The sequence below is a fragment of the Papaver somniferum genome, chromosome 2 (genome assembly GCF_003573695.1).
Source record: "Papaver somniferum cultivar HN1 chromosome 2, ASM357369v1, whole genome shotgun sequence".
Classification (NCBI taxonomy): domain Eukaryota; kingdom Viridiplantae; phylum Streptophyta; class Magnoliopsida; order Ranunculales; family Papaveraceae; genus Papaver; species Papaver somniferum.
In genome coordinates this window covers 81,028,390-81,040,940 of record NC_039359.1, presented here as the reverse complement: position 1 = coordinate 81,040,940, position 12,551 = coordinate 81,028,390, and the positions used below count along the sequence as shown (strand labels likewise).

Below are 12,551 nucleotides of genomic sequence, written 5' to 3'. Positions count from 1 at the left end.
ATTACTTAGATTGTTCTATGGATTTCATTAAGGGTGTGGTTGTAGGATTTCCTGCAACTACATTTCTTGTTTTGCCTAAAAAAAAGAAAAACTCCCCACTCAATAGACGGCTTGAATAGGCAAGATGAGATGCCCCATGAATGTTAGAGGAACCACTTAAAAGGGAGGAAATTGAGGTGATGAAGGACACATGCAACTAATAATTCTACAAATCCTAATTGCAAATTCAAGTCAGATCCCCAACACTGCAAACCCAGTCAACATACTACAATTGATATGTGCAATTGAGGATTCAGCATTTTGATAGAAGCTTGATGCAACATGGGGGCGGAATTCAAAGGTAAAAGACCTTTTAATTAACAAAAAAAATTGCAGAAATATAATCGAAAAGCATCAAAAAATCTTTAGCCGACAAGAAGATTGAAAATGATGCTCAAGAAATGGTAATATCAAATGTAAACAATGAGGGGTCTGGTAAATTTACTAATGACTATTAAGATAATAGATTGGAATATGATAGGGTTAAATGGTGTTGATAAAATTAACGAACCAAAGGTGTTAATAATAACGTATTCTGTAGTTTTGCAAGGAACTAAAATAATGAAGATGACTGAGCAGTATGTCAAGGATATTTGGGGTAATGATAGAAATAAATGAAGAATGGTTGCTTTGCCAAATAGCTGAGCTATATGTGGCTTTATTTTTTTGACTTTTTCATTCAGACGCAGTGGTGGACGGTATTATTAGTACCGTTTCATCAGAAACATTGATTATAAAACTGTCTACATGATACGTTAATATTAAATCCGTCCAAGTGTAAACGCTGTTATAAAAAGCGTTTGAGTCGAAACGGATTTTGTAAAGACGTCTCTGTAATTAAGTGTTTTGCTTAGATTTTATAAAAAGTATTTTATAAAAATGTTTTGATCATGTAAAGACATCTGTCTTCAAAAGCCAATTATATAAGGTCGTGTTTGTTATCTTAACCTAGGTTGGGTTATCCCTTAAATAACTGTATATTGTGTTTGTGTGGGTGCTTATTCCATGTCAAGATAAGAATAATGTATCCTACCTAGATTTTAGGAGGCTAAAAAGGCGGATTTTGGTATTCCATGTAAAACCTGGAATATCTTAATCCTTTCCTGGGTTAGACAGTTATTTTTATAACTACTTTTTTTATTTAAATTTTTCTTATGCTCAAAACTATTAATTCATATGTTGTAGTTTTTTTTTAATAATTAATTTAACTTGTATAGAAGTCTGTTGACAAACAACATACTGCATTAACCCAATGTGGAAAACAAACACTACTTAAAATAACCATTGCCGTGATAGTTTTGGATAATCTTAGGAATACCCTAACCTAGACAACGTTTTTCATATTCAAGCTGCCAAACAGACCCTAAATGTTTGAGCCTAGACGTAGACGTTAAGTGCGTTTGATGAAACGTTTTTTTAAACAACATTTGGCATAGACGCGGGTTTTAATGGCGTTTCATTTTTACACGCAACTTATACTTGCGTCTGGAGACAGACACAACTTATACTTGCATACAATGTTCCATAGCTATATATGAGAATTGGCAAATAAAATTCTCATGTATAGACACTTAGTTAGATATTATACAATTTTGACAACTATAGCAACCAAGAGTGCGCTTGGTTTTGTTTCCAAATATAGCTTTTGGCAACAACGCTACGGTTGCTCTAAGGACTAGAAAATGGGATATTAGTGAGAGATTACAACATTTTGAAGAAAGTAGGGATAGTTGTTTTCATCCCATTTTCCTGTCACATTTCCAACTCTACTGTGCTTAGCAGCTATACCTGCAACACCATTAAAAGATTTTTTGATATGTTTAAATCTGATCAAATGAACATCTTTTAAAGGAAATAAACAGTCATCTAAGACTGAACAGGAGGCCCAACTAGTTTGGTCTCTGTTATTATTAAGATATGCTATTACATTTTTGGCATCACTAACTAAGTAAACATCTTGAAGATTCATTTCTCAGATCCATTTGGCAGCTTCCAGAAAAGCACAGCTTTCAGCAGCTTCAGGGCTTGCCTCCATTCCAGAATTTTACAGACAATCCCCAAAGTTAAAACCTACTAATAACTAGCACTTTCCCTGATGATTAAAATTGGCCACCAAAAAAAAATTGGCCACCAAAAGGTTCTTCTGAGATTCGTATTAAATGGTACAAAAGTTTAAAAATTGGCCACCAACTACTTTCATACATTATGTTGAGTTATGACAGCTGTATCAATTACTCTACTGCTTATTTAAACACCTACAAAACTGCAACTATTAGGTTAATTAGTACAACAAACACCAGGTGAGGAGGGGTGCCGATGATGAATCTTTCAGATCTGTCATCTACTTCAGGATCAGCCGAAAGCCCAGGCACGTCTAGCTCCCTATCAATTAGGTTTCTAGCTCCATGATGTACTTTTATCTCATTTACTGCTGTAACAACTCCAATATCAACCAAATTTACAAGTCCTCATCGATGTCATCAGGTACATGCAACTTCTCAATAGCGGACTGTCAGAAAAAGAAACATAACACTTAATCAGCAATAAAAGTTGTAACTGTATATGATTTATGCAAGTGCTACCAGGTTTCTATTATCTGTGTCAACAGGTTGGATGCAATCCACTAATGGAACTACAAAGAACATTGCAACATTACGTATCCACAACCAATACCATCTTGCATTATAATGAATTTCTCTAGTATTGAAGTTCGGGGAAACTAGAAACCATAGCAAGAAACAGGTTCCATCTCACTGGATTAACGCATTATCTTCCACTAGTTTTTATAAGTGTCAAAGAAACTGATAAACCTCTTACCTTAATTGAAGCAACATCAGCTGTAGAGGGTTTCAGATCCAACGCAAGTCCAAAATGAAGCATTGCTTTATCATGCATATTCCGCCGTTTATATATCCTACCCAGTGAAAATGATCCTTTTGTTCCCTTTGTTCGGGTTGGGTGGTTTTGGGCGTGAGCTAATCGCACCGTTTAGACCGTGAGTGCTGCAGACATTAGATGTCCCGCTGGCATGGCCAGACCGCCTAAGCGCCCTTGTTTCCAAGGGGAACACTCTTCGCTCGAACCTTCTCGATGCCGATAGTTCGGCTTTCCGTCACGTTTTCAATCTCTGCACTAATCCACTTCCCCGGTGACACCCCTGCCAAGTACATCCCGCCCTACCATAACTGTACAGTTCGGAGCAGCCACCCAGGTTTGATCCATCGAGCTGCTGATCCGACCCAGCCACCAACGGTGATCGACCAGTCGTATTTCGATTTTTGGAGACTAGCTGATAAAATCCGCCAAAGCTTATATATCCTACCCATCATTGCATAAACACTGCTTTCTCGAGGTGCATACTCTTTCAGTTCTTCCAAATCCGCCAAAGCTTCATCATATCTCTCAAGACTCACCAATATGTTAGCCTTTTGGTACATTGGAAGTGGGTTCTTTGTCAGCTACAATGGCCTTATCTATCATCACTAAAGCTTCTTCACTTCTCTGCAAGAAGAAAGATTTTGCACAAATGAAAATCAAGGTTGCTTTCAAGTGACTCCATATACTAGGATAAAATATGATACCAACATAATAATACGGTATTGGAAGCAGAAAAAAGAGAATCACTAAATGAGGATAACAGAAATTCATGATTTACTAAATGCAAGCAAAAAGGGTGCTACAATACTCCGATCATCCGTCCGCATATTGGTATACCGTATACATTTTAAAATACCTCACAGTGATTTTGAAAATACATACATGAGATGAGATACTTGGATGTAAACAAATGATCAGTGGCATTTTAAGATTTCTATTTTGCTCAGCTTTATTTCTTAGTTTCTATTTACTGGCTTAGTCAGTCTAGCAAGTTCTATTAGATGTAGTAGACTTTTATTACATTTTCTTTGGGTTACAGATAAGTGTTGGGTTTTTAACCTAGACACGTTTTGTCTGCCTTCCATTGTTCCAATCTTGTATTATATCTGCTTTTTCTGTTTGCTTGCACTAATCTACAGTTTTAACTCTTCAGAAACCCAATCAGTTTGAAAGAACCTAAAGTCAGAATGTGAACCAACCTTTAAGGCATGTAAAGAAGTTCCCGGATAACACATAATAATGGAAGAGCGTGGATTAATTTGGTAAGCTTTACGGAAGTGATGCTCTGCAAATTCAAAATTTTCCTGCCGTAGATAGATCATTCCTAGACCATACCACGAGTTATAATGTCTGGTATCTATACGAAGTGCACTCTGATAGCATCTTATTCCATTCTCATAATCCTCCAGAGCCACATACCTGATAAATAAAAAAAAAAAGAAATGATTGAGGTAATGGGGAAAGCATTGGCATCAAAAAATAAATGAAAGTATCATGAACACCATAGACTGTTGTGTTCTTATGAACAAACTATCCAACACAAGTGGCAAATAGTAAATAGATCAAGTGTGTTTCCACACTCATATCCGCAAAGGGTGTGAGCATATGCAAACGTTGAATTTAGATTCACAGCAGGCTGGAAATTCGTCAGAGCAGTTTCATGGTCCTTCTGCAAGCTATAGCAGTTTCCCATAGCACACCTGCACACAGGAGCAAGAAACTAAGGTTTGTAGATATGCAAGTAGATGCTGAGATGTATCGTGCAGCAAAAGCTTAAAGGCTGTACCACGATTGAGGAGCTAAGCGATCAGTTGAGATCAACTCCTGGGCAAGATAACTTAACTTCATCTCTTCCTTCAAATGCTGCCATAGTTAACAAAAAAGAATGTGTAGTGCAACTTAGTTAGCAAGTCTAGCTTATGTATTTGACACCTTTTGTCTGAATGAAAAATATTGAGTTTAAACAAAACTCCAAGAAGAAGAATGTAAGATCACTTGATAAAATGTAATTCTAATAACCACAATGTGCAGCTCGAATATTCTCAGACTGCAGCTAATAGAATATATGCATCTGATATTTTAACATAACCTGCAAAGGTAAAAGGAACGTACAAAAAGAACAGTGGAATATATATCCATTCCTTCCAAGCTATAAGGTGATTCCCGGCGTGCAAGAGTAAAGGCATGTTCAGACTCCAAGTAATCTACCATCTCAAAATAAGCTTCCCCAACCTGCATTTGGTATGTAACAGATGTTTAGTCCCAACTGTTGGCTTTTTATGGTTTATGCAACAAACCAACATTGCTTTAAGCTAATCCTTGACTACATTAGCTTAAGGTTAAGGTTAACCCGGTGTTATTATGGTTTAACCATGCATTAAAGATTTAGCTTAAGGATAAAGCTAAGTAAGGTCAAGTAATTATTATGAGGTGTCCTATGTAGCCATGAGGTGTCTCTTTAACTAATGATGGAAAGAGAGAGAGAGACTTGTGACAACACTGACAAGCATAACTAAGACTCTCCTCTAGCCTCTAGTAGAAATAAGAAAGAAAACCAGGTTTATCCATCATTCCAGCATGCGGTAATAGAAGAAGTCCAAGTTAAACCTAAAAGCAAGCTTCCTATTTCTTATTTATGACGATGTTCAATTCAGCAAAAGTAAGAACTTATTACATGGTGTTGCTAAAGCTGTACTGATGGAATAGGTATAAAATAAAGTTATGGTTATTATTGAATTCTATCTAAAGGGTATGATCTGTTCCAGTTTGTACGGTGTTTGTAATATGCATGCTGCTGAGTTGTAGAACTTGCCAACACCAGCGTTAAATCTGTTTTCAGCAAACGGATAAGTGTATTATCATGTCCAGGTCTAAGTAATGATGATGAAAGAGCGAATTATATAACCCAAACAGCTAACAAATTAAAAGGTAGGGGTATTGACGAGATCTCAGATTATAAGAAGGGTTCAGAGGAACAAGAAGAAAGATAATTAAACTTGCATGGACCAGTGGCAGTAGAGCTTGCCTCACTGGTTTTAGATTTTATTTTATTTGTTTATTTATTTTGAGCTGTATAGCTCATCTCTTTTTCAAGAAGAAGCAGGACAAACAAAAAAAAAAAGGGAGAGAATAACTGAGATTCTTTGCTATAAAAATGGCTTTCTTTATTGTAACACACTTCTAGAGCTATAAATGTTTTTCTTTAAAAATGGATTAAACCTCCTTCATCAAGACATCAACTGACAGGAACAGGAACATCAATCACATGCCTATTACCTTCAAGAGTTCTAATTAATCACTGAACTAGTTAAGATCTCAGCACGGTCCAGGTCTTTATAGTAATGGCACCAAATAAGAGAACTTCATTTCTAAAAATAGTACCTGAGAGAGCACCCATCCTGTATTATACTGCTTACTTGAAAGCTTCTGGTAAACATCCAAGGCATCCTAATCGACTCAAAGACAATGAACATCAAAATTTATCATCAGGGGTGGTAGTGCAAAAATACGAATAAAATGAATAAACAAAATTCAAAAAGAAACAGCCAAGGTTCATTCTCCAGCGATTAGCAAGCAGTACCTGGCACCTATACATACAGGAAAGCCTATATCCTTCTCCAAGAGTCCTCAAGAGACGTAGTACCTCCAAAACACCAGAACTGCCTCTTGAACAACTTGCAGTAACTCCAGTCATTGGCATGATGGTTCTTTCCTGTTCGACAACTCTGTCATCACCTGATGAAGATGCGACAGACGTCGTTGCCGTAGTATCTAGACGAGCATCATCAAAAGCCTCAGACCGTCTTCCTACAAAAAATTGAAAGTGTTAAGTTCCTAACACATAAAAAATCACATGGTAGATAGGGGCTACACGTAACCACTGAATTCAATCAAAAACTCATGACGCTGAAATTTTTGGATGCACTCTGTACATGACACCTAATTACTCGTGAAAGTGCACTTCATGACCAACGTAAAATTTCCATTGAAAAAAACAAACTAAAATGCTAAAGGAGATAGAATCTGCATAATATTCAAAACTTTGACTGGGTCAGTACATATGTAACATGTAAGATCCTGCTCGAAACTTTGACTGGGTCTCCAGCATTCCTCCCTGACTCACAGAGGATGTAAAAGAATGTAGAGTTGAATAAATTGTTCATTTACAGTGTGATCCATATAACAATTCTAAAAGAAAACGCAGAGTGTTAGCAGTGCTACCTAAACACTAATTAAATTTGCACACAAAAATAAATCTATCTAGTTGGATAATAAATAAGAACCTATCGAAATTATAATTGTGCTTACTAAAAGTCCTGAATTAGAAAATTTTAAAATAAATGTTATCTTAATATATCACCTTCCTCGAAACTTCCTGATGCCCAAGATCCAAATTTACGAAGTGTGACCGAACGAAGTTGTGCTGAGCTTAATCTAGATGACGATGAAAACCCTCCAAGATACTTATTAGAGGAATGACTAGTTCCATTTGCTCCAAGATGTGTGGTGTTCGAATTTGTGCCTGCTGCCATTTCTGCCGCAAGTCTTGTACTTCGGCGAGGTCCTGAATCAGAAAATAACCTACCGGAAACCTGAAATAACTCATAAGTGTACGGCAAGTCTTGTACTCGATCTTATCCTATATTCATTGAGGACAGAGAGTCTAGGGACTATACGGAGTTAGGAGATTAAAAAATAGAGGCAGGTAATGGGTACACCACTGTCCAAGAAATGATTTTACAACTTTTATAAGTAAATAAAATTTGACTAGTGAAGCTCGTATAAATCCATTAACTAGGAATAGACTTCCGGCTCCCATTCCTCGATGGGTTTTCTAATGAAAGATATGTGACATCAACATCAAATGAATATATGGTTATTTAAATTATAATAATTAAATAACCTCAAGGAATAGGAGTAGGAGTCCGAGGTCTATTCATAATCAATGGATTTATACAAACTTTGTTAGTCAAATTTTATTTATTTATAAAAGTTATGAAATCATTTTTTGGGCAGTGATGCACTCATTACCTGCCTCTATTTTTTCAATACCCTAACTCCGTATAGTCCCTAAATTCCCTGCCCTCAACGAATATAAAATAAGATCAAATAAAGCAAATAACAGAAGTAGTAAACCTTAGGGTTCGAGAGCAACCATCCCATATCAAACATGATTTCTTTAAGATTTTATAAGCATAAACAACCTTAGGGTTAAGTTATACTCATAACCTCCAAATGAATCATACACAGATCACAAGAATCTCACACTTTGTTGCTGTTAAGGCTCTTTCATCACTCTCAAAGCATCAGTATGGTGACACTTAGTGGAGCTGTGGAAGGTACAAGGGTCGTCTACAAGTCGCAACTTTCAAACAGAAATTTTTTAGACTAACCAATTACAGTAAATTACTACACTTTCTGTCCATATCTGCCGCTATAAGTAAATCATTATAGAACCTTCATCTAGTTCAAATAAACAACTAGAACATGAAGAAAATGGATTAAGAACAAGTCTGTGTTGAGATTATTAGTCCCACATTGTATGGCAATTAAGATCCTGCGGTTTATAATTTCTTAGGGCCTCTCCACTCATTGCCAATTGGTTTTGAGTTGGATGCCCGAATTCTAACATGGTATCAGAGCAGGTTATTTGTGTCGAGTCGTTTGACCGTACCTTTACTTCGCGTCACCCGATTTATTGTCCACGTGTTAGACCCAACGAGGCTACATGTGAGGGGGCGTGTTGAGATTATTAATCCCACATTGTATGGGAAATTAAGATCCTGCAGTTTATAATCTCTTAGGACCCTCCACTCATTGCCAATTGGTTTTGAGTTGGATGCCCGAATTCTAACATGGTATCAGAGCAATACAACAAGTAAACCGCCACATGCATATAAAAAACCACATGATGTCCATATAAAACCTTAACCTTCACACATTAATCTTCTACTATGGCTGGCGTAAGATCTTTATTTAGTCGAACTAAATGGCTACAGAATAGTAAACCAAATGGTCCAAATCAGAAAGTATTCTGCCATAACTAACACTAAACTTATGTATATGAAATAAACTGGTTTCCATTCACATACGTCATATATCCTTATAAATGAAACTTCTACTACTTACTCAAAACTTGCTCTATTAAATTTCACCCTGTGACAACATCTAGAAAGTATCAAAATACACATGTACGAAGAACTTCATTAACTTTCCGGAAATTCGGTCTAAAACTTCAGTCTTACGACCCCTGTTGTGGAACAACTAATAATTAGGGGATATAGCAGCGGAATGTTGGAATTTCAGCTCCTTAATCACAGTATCCTTAGACTTGAATATGATTAAAGAAATACTTGGTGCTGAACAAGCATAATATCTAATATTGACTTTTAACAAGCCTAAAACAAATGTTAACATAAAACAGCACCATATTATTATGATCAGTCATCAGTCCATAATGCAACTGAAATGAACAGCACCACACCACACAGCGTAATCATCATACTTAACAGCTTTGACAATCATTAATTTGATATCATGAACAGACGTCGCAAAAAGAAATAGATTGATATTTTTTAGCACTTGGTTAATCTACTGGACTTCTACTTGTACTTCTTCATGCTTGAATGATGGGTGATAAAACCTTTTAAGCTACGTTTTCAGACTTTCATATCCTCATATCTTAACTGCAGAGGATCATGATCTACATCCAAACTGACTAAGATGTCTATTATACGTTCCATCTCCATCTACTTTGTAGTCTTTGTTCAGAAAAGAGCTCACCATAAAACACTAAGTTCATTTGTTTGCACTTTCTAGCGAACAAGGTAATATCTAAGCTTTACTTCTTTTACTAATTAAAGACTTATTGAGTTGCATGGCAAATGACACCAGGGAAATCCTAAAAGATTTTATGCTCGTTATAATATTCAAGTTGATGTGCTGTAATCGAAAACATAACCACATAGATGTTCCAAAAAAAAGGGGATGGAATGCCAACAAGTAAAATAATCATTTATCCATACAAGGAGAAGAGAATACCTTTAGAGTTGTCAGAAAAATCTTCAAGTTTACTGCTTAATGACTTGTCGCTGAGAGGAGTAACCTCTTGTTTTGAGGTAGTAGGAGGAGTCTTAGTAACTTTATCTGGGATAATTTGACACTTGTTTTGGAACCAATCTTGTACCTGAAATAGGTAAACCACGGTAATAAGATCAATGGAAATAGTTCCAAATACAACAAGTAAAACATTTCACTATAAGAGCAAGTCTTGCATGGCTTCCATTTTCCACTTTCTAAAGTTGTTGCCACAATGGACTTTGGAAGGAGAAATGGATGAGCAACTTTTATGGTTAAATAAGAGAAAATTCTTGCTTCAAACTACGATAGGATCCCAACATTAAACGGTCAGATAAGGAGCAGGCAGTCACTTGCCACTCCCACTCTAAGAATAAAGAAAAGGGTGGAATGTCCTAGAAGTAACTTGTTTTGGATCCAAATTAAACCATAAAACTTAGCATTTCCAAGGTTTACTCTAAACAATACAGGGTGTGTTATAAGGATTAGATGCGAACCTGCTCCCACTGTGTGGCAGGTTTTCCAGCAAGCCCTGCGTCACGACTGCAATAAATAGAACACAAACAAAATGAAGCATTACTTGTACTACATTCAAATAACAACCCATTCAAACAACTAAATAATACTCCCTCCGTCCCACTAATAAGTGACCTAGTTACTTTTAGATTTTGTCCCACTATTAAGTGACCTATATCACTAAACAATGAGATATTTCTAAAAATATTCTTTTAATTGATTATAAAAAATACAAGAAATATGCATGATTTGATAGTCATGTTTATATTCGTTGCGTAGGTGTTTTAAAATGCTTTTCAACAGTACGAAGTTTGCGAACATCCGTGGTGTAGTTTGAGAGATAAATCATTTCAAAATTTCACTAGTTATTATCCATAAAGGTATAATTGTAAAAAATGTTTAAGTATACTCTTTTCCCTTACTTGCCTTTAAAAAATTGTACAAATTTGAATCAGGTCATTTAATAATGGGACGGAGGGAGTACATATTTACAGTTAAAATCATTCATATTTTTGTTTGATTTAATGAAATCTGCAATGCAACGGATGATTTCTCACCTTAATTTCCTAGCGACCTTTTCACAGAACTCCTGATTTAGTGATTCTATTCCAACATCTTTAATAGCTTTTGCATGTATTCAATCTAAAAACAAAGAACAACAACTTGGATAGAATTCATTTCAATGGATTAACAATACCAAATTTCAGGTCACCCTATTTTTGACGAACCCCATTTTCATTTATCTTTTTGCATTTTAAAAAGGGGTTTTGTTATCTTGTGCACCCATGCATAAGATAAGAGCCAATCATTGGTATTCGAAATGATAAATACCAATAAAAAATATGAGAGATAATATGTTTTGCATTGGAGAAGGGAAAGTGTGCACTTGTATAGAGAAAAATTCAAAAAATCCATGAGTATTTGTTTTCTCTAGTACAAAAAACACTATCTCTCATATTCTTTATTGATATGTATCATTTCCAGTGCCAATGATTGGCTCTTATCTTGTGTATGGATGCACAAGATAACAAAACCCAAAAAAAGAGGGACACAGAAAATGAAATAGGGTTTTGGGAAGGCATATATTGGGAAAGAGGGAGATTTTACCTCGGATTTGTTGAAAGAGGGAGACTCTCTCGGCCGGAGCCGACCCATTTGGCAGAAACTGAAGGCGCAGATACTTGGTCTATACTTTGGTGGTGTCTCTGGTAACTTCTTTCTTGGCCCTTCACGCTTACAAATTGTGGTCTGGTTACTCTTTCCAACTTCTTTCTTGACCTTATGTTGGAAAAGAAAAGACTAGGCAGGCCGTAGGCCTGTTGATATGGGGAATGGCATAAAATTCAGTTCCATATGCCATGTGGCATGGCGAATCCATTTCTCAACTCTGGTATAAAACCAGCAAATTTGTATTTTTTTTACTGGAAATGGCCAATTTTATTAAAACAAAACAAACTCAGTCACAAGGGAGTGACCAAGCAGAAAGTTACAATAAAGCTTGCATCAAAGCTTCCCAAATACAAAATAATGTGGGCAAACCATAATTTTCAAAAATATTTGTGTTTTAATTTTGTGTGAAACCAAGTCTCAAAGGAGCTTGGTGAGAAACATTCTTAATTACTTCCTCAACTCACACATTGTAGATCCAGATGGAATAGCTGGAGGTCTAGCAATAGGTTGGGTAGATGACATCCATTTTGAAGTGGTTCAATGGAACCTTAACATGATTAATGTCATTGTTAAAAATAACTTTTATTCAAAATAATGGCTCTTAACATGTTTCTATGGAGCTCAAAAGCATGAAAATAAATTAGAGATAACGGGTTATCTAGAAACCATTGCCGAGAGGGTAAATTTAAGTGCAATGCCATGGCTGGTTATAGGTGACATGAATATTGTCTTTAAAAATGAGGAAAAATTAGGAGGCCTTCTCTTCAATAGGAAGAAAATGGAACCAATTTTGAACCTAATTCAGAGAATAGGCTTAGAAGATCTAGGATTTACGGGAAATATTTTTACATGGACCAACAAGAGGGAAGGGA

General features: G+C 36.0%; 1 pseudogene; it reads right to left on the bottom strand.

Annotated features, from left to right (window-relative positions):
- Positions 1-2,389: 2,389 nt before the first annotated feature.
- LOC113351484 lies at positions 2,390-12,201 on the bottom strand (annotated as a pseudogene).
- Positions 12,202-12,551: the final 350 nt, after the last annotated feature.